The sequence below is a fragment of the Xenopus laevis genome, chromosome 3L, assembly GCF_017654675.1.
Source record: "Xenopus laevis strain J_2021 chromosome 3L, Xenopus_laevis_v10.1, whole genome shotgun sequence".
In the NCBI taxonomy this organism is placed as follows: domain Eukaryota; kingdom Metazoa; phylum Chordata; class Amphibia; order Anura; family Pipidae; genus Xenopus; species Xenopus laevis.
The window spans coordinates 22,797,293-22,808,221 of record NC_054375.1 but is presented as its reverse complement, the minus strand read 5'-3'; positions in this window follow the sequence as shown (position 1 = coordinate 22,808,221).

Here is a 10,929-nt window from a genome sequence, read left to right as displayed (position 1 = left end):
GTTGTTTCGCATTTTGATAAATAAGCCTTCCGAGTCAAAAATTCGCCCTTTGGTAAATTTGCCCCTTAGTGTTTATTCACATTGGATTTAAGGCAGGGACATTTCTGCACTCTGCACCTCACTCCAGATTATTTTTTATAATGTTTAGGCTAATGTCCCACTATGTATTATCCTGCTGGGGGAGAAAAGGCAGATAAATGCTGAAAGCATCCCTTTATGTGTGTGCACTGACAGAAGGGGAAACCACTGCCTTGTATAGTGCCCAAAACATTGCCTTATTCTGTATTTATATGGGTTAAATACACACTTTTTCACTGATTCAACTTTTCAGCGTGCTACTGGATTTTTTTGCATCTGCATATAGAGTTTATAATCAATGACCATTATTAATGTATTGAAAGAAAAGGAAAAGTCAACTCTTCTTAATTAAAATAATCCCCACACTCTCGGACACTCAAGGGGTTTGAAAGAATATCAAAATTTAAAAAGGAGAACAAAAGAAACCTTGTTTCAGGGGGGACTATTTGTATCTATTAAATCTTCTCTCTGACATAATAATGTTTTAATTCTTTTTGACAAGACTTTGACTTAGGCTTAGGGTATATCTATAGATACCTATTTAAATAAAGGCTGTGAAGGGTTTGTTTTTATCTATACCATATAAGGAAACTGTATTAAGATTGAATGTTTAATAGCTTTCTCTTTTAAGAAGTTGTTGCTCCAAATTACCTTTCCTAATTCCTAGATTCACTTGTTCAATGACCCAAAATGATAATTTTTGGGGGTCTGAATTATGATATTGTCTAAAGTACCGTGGCACTGTTGAGAGGGTTTTTTTCTGTTTTAATATAATTTTCAGCATTCCTGATGGTACTCCAAAGTTTTTGTATACATTGTTTTACCATCTGAGTCAGGGATCTGCAACCTTGGCTCTCCAGCTGTTAAGGAACTACAAGTCCCACAATGTATTTGCCTTTAGACTCCTTCATTAGACTCTTTAATTGGATTGTGGGACTTGTAGTTCCTTAACAGCTGGAGAGCCAGTGGTCACTCCCACATATCTTAATTTTTTAGTTTCCGAAATGACTGATACATTAAATCTTTGAAATTAGGACTTCTTTTGTAGCAGACCTGTACTTGACTTGGTAAGATGGATTTCAATGTTTCACCCATCAATAGGATACTCTAGTACTTATTTAAAATGTGAGGGATATCCTTACTATTGGTATTAAAGTTCTAATGAACCTTATGTTGTTTCTATCGTGTGTTTGTTCTTTTTTACCAATAAGGTTTGTCTTTCCGTACTTATTGCTCTATGATAAGCATTTTTAACTGTTTACTGGAGTAGCCTCTGTCCTTCATTTTGTTTTTTAATTCCTTCATTTGAACCTTAAAATGAGCCTGTGTAGTACAATGTCAATCTTAAAAATTCCCCTGTTGATATAGCCTTTTTCACATTTATTGGATGGAAACTAGAATAACTAGTAGGGAGTTAGTTGCTGTCTCTTTTCTAAAGTTGGTTGTGATTAATTCTCCTTCATCTCCCCTACATGGAAAGTTAATTTGATATTCCAATTATTGGTATTCAACTCTTCCAAAAAGCTTGCAAATTCCATACATGTTACTTGCCAAATAATTAGAATATCATCGATATATCTAAGCCATTATGATCGACTTTTGTTTTTTTTCAAACTTCTGACCAAAAACCAAGGTTTCTTTATATCTGCCTAGGAATAAATTTGCCGGAGCACAGGTCGTCCCCTTTGCAGTTCCTTGAGTCTGAAGAAAAAAATGGCCATTAAAGGTGAAATAGTTATAGTAAAGGACAAATCTTATAATTTGGATAAAAATTCTATTTGTTCATCTAATTTTGTCCCTTGACGTTGCTAAGAAATATCACACAGACTCATTTCCTAGTTCAGGTCCAATGTTCATCAAGTGTAATTGATAGAATATTAGTTTTTGTACACTCAATATTTAAAATTTTAACCAATATGTCCATTGTATCTCTGGCATAGGACAGAAGTGACTCAACCATTGGCTTGAATACCAGATCTAAATATTGACTGTATTTTTCCATTCCCAGAGACTATTGGTCTTCCAGGAGGTTTTTAAATTTTTTTGTGTATTTTTGGCAGCAGGTAAAACGTGGCAACTCTGGGGGGGGGGGTTCTACTTTCAAGAATTGGTATTCTTTTTTGCTTATTAGAAGATCCTTCTGGGCTTCTTTTTAAAGCCTATCATAAATTTCCACAAAGTTATCTGTTGGGTCTCCTAATATTTTTTTTATTGCAATCCGATTTTAGATGTCTATCGGCCTCTTCTAAGTACCTACTGTTCGGCCAAATCACTATATTTCCCACTTTATCAGACTGTTTGATTTGAACGTCATCCCACATCTTGATCTCTTAGATCACTTTTAGTTCACCTTGGGTCAAATTTTTCTCATAAACCATAGGAATGAGTTTAAAAATGTCTTGAATCACTAGATTCGTTTATATGTTTATATTGGGACATATATTTGAGGGAGGAGTAAATTTGGATTTTATTTGTAACTTTTCTGAATTTCACTTTTAGAATTAGAAGCTCCTTCATTTAGTGATCTTTCAAACTAATATAGATAATATTAGAAGAACAGAGTCAATTAAAAGACATTGAGGAACAGATCCTAGTTGTACAACAAAATCTGGAAGTGTTAAAAAATAATGATACTTTTAGCCAATCATATACTGACATGAAGAATGATATTGAAAAAATTGAGTTTTCTTTATTAGATACTAAGAAGGGTAAACTATCCAGAGATCATAATGTTTCAAGGGTGAAATGTTAATACTTTAAAACAAATGAGAAGCAACGAGAGCATGACGGTTGCAATCCCTATATATTTGCCTCATGTTGACCTGAACAGAAGGCTATATTGCCGCTTTAAAGGAATTTTCAGCTCTTTTGTGGTTGTGAAATAGTTAACAGAACAGCATGATTTTGTGTTGAAGAAGTGCTTAGTATTCTGCAGTCATTCTGGCATTCTACTGCAGTTAGATGTCATCTGTACAGAGCAGCATGACTGTTCCACGCTCTATTTAGAGATGCATTCAGTAGCAATTGGAAAGGCAGGAACGTTTCCCTGGAAACTTGAGGAAGGAAAAGCAGCTCCATTGTTGCACGGTGCACAGAAAGAATCTACAGAAAGAACCACAGAGACTATGCCCTTCTCAGATAAATCAGACCCCTGTCATTTTGTTTTTTGTACATGGCAACACCTGCCAATTCTCAATAGGTCAGTCTCCCACCTCATATGGACACATACAGTAAATGTCATCATTAAAACTCCATTACCCTTTCCATGGCTATTGTAACATTAAAGGCTCTTAAGGTCAGAAACAGTGTTGGACTGGCCTACCAGGATACAGAGAAAACTCCCAGTGGGCCCAGGTGTCAATGGGCCCTCCTGCTTGTAACCATTTGGCCTATTTCATAGTCGTACCCTGTTTCTGTAGGGGACAAATAAGCTGAATAGATGGATATAAAGTATAGACTGTTAAGAAAAAAAGACTAGGAATATAATAAGAATAAAGTGGTTGAGTATATGGAGAGTGGGCCCACTGTCCAAGGTTTTCTGGTAGACCCCTGGCATCCCAGTCCAATGCTGGTCAGAAAGGTACCAAGTCTGTTGGCTCAATCTACTGTATAACTGCACTTGATTTATGGAGCTTAATAGAACATTTTCTTTAGGTATAAGAAACAAAAAATATATAGAATCTCTTCTGTTTGTTTCTACCTCTCCAGTTATCTTACATGGGGAGATAACCATGCTCTATCGACTTGTTAATATAACACTGTAATCAGTTCCCTTTTTGTCACGTGACAAGAAACCCAAGAACCTTGCCTTAGGCAGAACTTTACCAGTGGTGGCAAAAACCCTTTTAAAAACTTAGATGCAAATTTCCTAAAGTTCCCAACATGCTCTTATCCATGATAGGGTGTTGGGATATAGTCAACTGAGAATTGAGTTTTTAAAGACATTGACAGGTATTTTGATTATATCCTTACTTGCGTTTGTGGAGGGTACAAAATAAAGGAATTATGGAAAAATGCTTCTGTTTCTCACCCCCGGGATGGGGTGGGACCTTTATTATCGGCAGGGGGGATAGTTGGTTGATAAGAAAAGGTTAAAAGTAGAGATTCTGAAATGTTATTTTTGTCGGTCTACACAACTGAAGAGACAGCTAAATGAAGGTTTCAATAGACCCAATTCTAGTAAAATAACTACTGATGCTTAGGTGGCTCAAGAGGAAATTTTAAAGAGACGTGAATGTATTCATCCCAGGGTACTAAACAAGCTTAGCTCTGTGATTGGCAAACCTCTTTACTTAATTTTTTAGGATTCATTGAGTTCTGCCATGATGTGGAGAGACTGGCGAATTGCTATTCAAAAAGGGATAGTTCACCTGAAAACCGTAGGTCAGGTAGTCTGACATTAGTGTCAGGAAAGCTTTTGTAAGGGCTAATAAGAGATAAGATAATTGACTGCATTGCAAATGACAAGTTTCTTACAGCATGGTTTTATGTGTAACAGATCTTTCCAGAGTAATTGAATTGTCTTTAATAAGGAGATGAGCTGGAATCTCAACTGTAGACTGGCAGTGGATGTGATCTACTTAGATATTGCTAAAGCATTTGATTCAGTATCACACCCAAGGTTACTAAAGGAGAACTGAACCCTAAATATGAATATGGCTAAAAATGGCATATTTTAATACTTCATGTAATGAACTAACGTTTCAGCTTCACAATAGCAGCAATTATCCAGGACTTCAAACTTGTCACTGGGGGGTCACCATCTTGGGAATTGTCTGTGACACTCACAGGCTCAGTGTGCTTTGAGGTTGGCCTGTAATATAAGCGGATTATTAAATTCTGATGCTAGTGACACTGGTTTCTGTGCTGTGATGTAGCAATTATCTGTATTAATTACTAATCAGCCTGATATTGTGACATTTCTATTCTATGTGTAATGTATATTATGAGTCGGTCCCTAAGCTCAGTAAGTGACAGCAGTACAGAGCATGTGTGGTGAATCAGCAGAAAAGAAGATGGGGAGCTACTGGGGCATCTTCAGAGGCATAGATCTTCCCTGCGAAAGGGCTGTGGTTGCCTTAGGCTGGTACAGATGCCCAAAACATAGTTCACAACATTTCTAGCCTACTTCTTTTGTTAAGCTTTAGTTCTCTTTTAAGTAGTGGAATATTGGCCTGGAACATAGTATTTGTACATGGATAGAGAACCGACTGAAGGATCGATTACAAAGAAAACAACTATATATAGATCCCTGGTAAGGCCTCACCTTGAGTATGCAGTGCATTTTTGGGATCCAGTCTTAAGAATGATATAAATGAGATGGAGAGAGTACAACGATGTGCAACTAAACTAGTTAAAGACATGGACGATTTCAATTCTAATCAAAGTAAATTTTGGGGGGTTTTTTCGCAGGAAAAAAGATGCTTTCAAGAGGACATTATAACCCGTTATAATGACCTGTAATGAACTTGTCAGATAGTGGGGGATCTTTTTTCCCATAAAACGGATCAAAGCACAAGAGGCCATCCTTTTAGACTAGAGGAACAGAACTTTCATTTGAAGCAGTGTAGAGGGTTCTTCACAGTGGGGGCAATAAGAGTGTGGAATACCCTGTGGGGTGATATTTTGATGGCATATTTTATTAATGTATTTAACATTGGCTTGGATGATTACTTGGACAAGCATAATATCAAAGGCTTTTGTGATACTAAAATCTACAATTAGTATAGTCATAGCTCTCCAGCAGCTCCACATAGGATAAGAAGACCCTGCTCACATGAAATAACAGCACACTTAGGGCTGAATTTACATAGCAGGTGTCCCTAGGCACGCTGACGTTCATCACCCTTTTCCCCTCCCCTTCCTTTGTGCACATGTGCAACTTTTGAGCATCAGTCTGAAGTATTGGGGATTGGTGCATTGGGAATTTTAAAACCGATTGTATCTTGTGTGAATCAACAGTGCTTCCAAACCAATTTGGGTATGGTTGGCCACCATGCCGCCCCCCTGAAGCAAAGAGGTGGGGTAGACAATTCATTTTACTTTCCATTCTGCAGTTCCTAGATGTCAATGCCCTCCACAAATTCCCCCTGCAAAGAATGTCTTGAGTGTTGTATGGACCATCAGCCATGTTGTCCATTGTGTAAACTGAGTTTTAGAGGGGTACAATGGTTTGAGTTTGTACCTGAGCTCACTGTTAGTATAAACAGGATAAGAATTTAACCTTTTTTTGCAGTACTTTACCCAGTCACAGCCCTACTGCGGGAAATCATGTTGGAAATGACCAACCGCAATCAAGTCCATCTGTCTGAAATATCTGAGCTGTCCCAAGTAAGTCCTAAATTTCAAGTTATTTTTAAATATATTCTATTTTTATTTGTCTAAATATTTTGTTTATATTGTTCCGTTTACTTTGTCCCTCAAAAATGATGGTGAAATAATAATGTAATCTTACATACAATTATGCTCTACAAATTGGGTTTCTTGTTTTTTCCACACCTTCTAACCACCAATCACCACTGTTTAGAAGTCCTTTAATCTTAGACATGCCGGCAGCTCTTAAAAATTAACATGAATTTGTACCAAAAAGAAAGGCACTGCAAAGAAGAGCTAACGAGGTCGCACAGCCTTGTTAATAAATATAATTAGATTGAGTGTGTAACTTGGAAACCATGAAAGGAATAATTATTGGCTTAATTTTTTTTTTTTGATGAGTGCAAATAAATTCATTCAAAATAAATTCATTGTGTCCACACTTTGATGTGTTGTCATTATTATATATTATGATAAACAATTAGGAGTTAATGAAGTGCAATAGTGTAAGGATTGCCAATTACTTAAGCAACAGTTCGCATACCACTAGTCTGTAGAAGAAGGAATCACTCAATAAAACATAACATTTAATAGTTCATTTAAAATCAAAAGAGGGAATTAATGAAATATAAAAACACTTAAAATTACTATGTATCTGGTTTCACTGTTGTAAGGATTGCAGTATATCTGAGTAATGAAAATACTGGTCCCACCTAGATCATTTCATCAGCCTATATGCCCTCAAATAGTAGTACGAGTGTCTATAGTGTCTATAGTAAAAGAAATTAGGTGGCTCCCATTGTGGGAAAAACAACGGACAACCCAACACCTTGTATGCTGGACCTTGAAGTATCGCACAAGTGTTAATTCCAAAATGGTGTGCAAGGAGAGTAAACTGACACTTTGTCCTCTCAGAGGCACCTAAGAAGGTATGGCCTATTCCCTATGTCTTGTCTTAAAAGCAACACCAAAAGTTTAAACATGAACACAATAGATTAATTAACCAAAGCTAGTGCATACAAACGGAGGACAGACCCAGTGTGCTCTACCTTGCAGTATTATACAAACATTAATGTTTCCAATACGTGTGCATAGAGTAACTGGCGCTTTGTCCTCTCAGAGGCACCTAAGTCAGTGTGGCCTAATCCCTATCGCTAGTGCAAATGCAGCACTGAAAATTGGAAACGGGCAAAGCACAAAATTAAGTCTGTGCGAGTGCTGGTAACAACATCACCGGTCTGGCCAATGCTACCTCCGTTATTAGAAGGAAACTGCTGCCACTATTCAGCCCACCCTCCAGAGTGCCTCCTTCCCACCCTTAGAAAGATCGATAGAGCAACCGCCTGCCATATGTTTCGCCTGTATAGGCTTTCTCAAAGGCAAAATGGCGCCCAAGTCTCGCGATATTTACATCCTCTCGGTTGCGCCCATTGGTTGTCAGTAGTCATGTGATCATTAGGTAATTCCCCCGGTTTCTTCAGGGTCCTAGTGCCAAATTCTGCTGAATGCGCAAAAACTGCAATTCCACTGTGCATCCACTGGATCAAAGTATCATGCACAAAAATAATAATAATATTAACAATCCAAAATTATGCATTTATTTGTGTGTTTATTATATAACGTCTTGCAGTACCAGAAAAGTTAATCAAAGCCTAATACTAAACTGGTTGATGTGTTATTATGTATTTAGCATATAGAGAGAAGTGTTAATTCATACAGATGGGGGGATAACTTGTCCAATTCTAGCAGATTATAATAAGCAGATATTGTATTATGAGTTTAGATCAAATATCAAAAGTGTGTAGTGACAGGCTTTTATTCAATCCGCAAGGGATTAAGTTGTTAAATTTATATATCCATCTGCACTCATAATAGTTTCCGATCCAAATCACCCTTTCTGATGCCTAAAGATACTTTTTCTAAGACTTCTATTCCCTCCAATTTTCCATTATGATGTAAATAGAAGTGTTTTCCAAGTGGGCTCACTTTTTTATTTTTATTGGTTTCCATTTCTGTCCTGTTCAGGTTTTGTGTCTGCATTTTGTTTATCTTTTTGGTACAATTATGCTCTACCCTCCAGTGAAATGGTTATTTTTTGCCCATCCTAATATCATTATTTCTTATCCTAGCTTCATATAATTTCTCTCACTATTTTAATATGATTGCGAAAGCAGAAATGTAACAAATTACCCTGGTGGTCTAGTGGGAGGGGGCCTGCAGGGATGCCTGCGTGCTGTAAGGTGTTCTCCATATCTTCTTTGGACGCTCGTAGCGCACCTCTTCCTGTTTTTTTTCCGCACGCCCGCTGATTTGATGACGTCAGCGTGCAGTGGCGCAAAATTTAAAAGTATTTAAAGCCACAAAACGTATTTTCACATTGCCCGTTATAGGATCTTGTTCCTGAGTTTCCTGGTGCTTCTGTGCTATTGAACTTTTTGCTATTTTGTGATTTTGATTACCTGGTTTGACCCCTGCCTGCTTCTGACGATTCTAACTTCCAAAATCCTGACCCTGCCTGGTAACTGACTCCTCTATTCTGTAAACCCTTCTGATTGATCTCCTGGTTTGACCCTTGCCTGCCTGCCCCGACCCGGCCTGATTGACTACGCTTTCTGTCTACGCCTTGTACCATGACCTTCTGCCCAAAGACTTTGCATTACCGTTGTGACCCTTTGCTTGTTCAGAACTCCTTGCTTTGCACCCCTCTTAATAAGACCTGGTGGCATCCAACTAGCCGTGGGCTCCTCCCGAGGCGAAAGGCGGCTGTTAAAGGAAGAAACAAGAGCTGAGAACAGGGTGCTTAGTATCGGTTCTGAATTTAGGGTGCCAACCTTGACAGGAAAGTTAAAGGAAATATTTTATATAATATTCATCTTCAATTAAATTACTTATTTTAACCTTACAATATGCAATGATGAAGGAAAATATAATTTAAATCTATCTATCTTTATAATCCTTATTCTCCTACCAGAACTAGGGGTAGGCAGAGTAGGCTTCCTTCTCTGCCTCCTACCCCTAGTCCGGTCCCATATCAACACTCTGGCTGGTGCTTGCTTCCTTGACGCGCATCCTATTCACATGCATGCCTATTGGGCTTTCTTGATTTCCACTGATTGGGTACCAGGCTGTAACCAATAAGTGACCTGAGAGGGGGCACATGGGCCATAACTGTTTCTTTTAAATCTGAGCTGCATGCTGAGAATCAATTGCAAACTCACTGAACAGTTATGTCCCATGTGGCCCCCCTTCAAGTCACTGACTAACTCAGAGTTAGAGAGCTTAAAAGCAGGAAGTAGTGTTCTGACTATTATGTTAGACATCCAGTCACTCCAACTCTTATACATTACATTTTTTTAACTAACTATATTAGAAACATTTTTTAATCTGCACAGTCTACATATTTTCCCAGTTTTAATTTAACTCTAAACTGTTCTTTTAAGAAGAAAGGCCACAACTGACCTGGCAACGCTATTGACCTAAATATTGATAGACTGCACAATATACTCACCAATCTTGTAGTTTACTTATACTTGTAGTATTCAGTGGCAGAACTACCGGGGGAGCAGGGGGTGCGAGCAGGCCAGGGCCCGCACCGCCTCAGGGCCCCCCGGCAGCCCACGTGCCACTGAAAATACGGGCGGTACAGAGGGAGGCTGGGCCCGGCTGTGCGTCATGCACCAGGGCCCGCCCCCCTCTAGTTAGCTACTGGTAGTATTATAGGGTTCAGCAATAAATAGTAAAAGAATAAATGGGAGCACGCCCCCTTCTCTCACCTGCACGTGAAGATTCAGCAAGCCTGTGTGCTTACACGCAAAGAGCCCCCGGTCCAGGCCAATATCATGTAGAAACAAACGAAACAAACGAAAAGATTGCGGAGCATGTCGGTCACTGAATCTTTAAAATCTTCATTTATTTGAAATTGTTAAAAACATGAATGACAATGACATGTTCCCCTACGCTTGACGCGTTTCGTGGCGTCTCGCCACTTCCTCAGAAGCATGAGGTATGCTAACCCCCATGTTGGTTAATATAGCACCTCAACAAGCAGACACACCCATGGAAACACCCATAAAAACATTAACCCCAGAAGGTTTATACATCAATAAGTTAACCCCAAAAAATACCAAAACCGACAAAAATATATATAATAAGTCACATACACCCATCTTAACAAATGCTGGACAAATTGAGTGTTACAAATTTGCTACTATAAAAATAAGAGAGGAGATATAATATACAATGTTTGATAATGGTTATGTAGTATCTTACGTTTAAAGCATCTCGATGTAGCAATTTGGAGCTGTCTGACATGTTCTTAAAGGGGTGATTTTAGACAAATAGCGTGTTATGGATATTACATATTATAATCTCAAAATAATCTCAAAATAACAATAGATAAATATATACTATGTACTGTACAAATATAGACACGCTAGGGAATGCACTAATTGCAGAAACAAGCAAGTTCCCACTCTCTGTTTAGCCCTCCATAATTTTCAGTGGTTTTCAACTGGTATATCCAGTAAGTCTCGAGGCGAC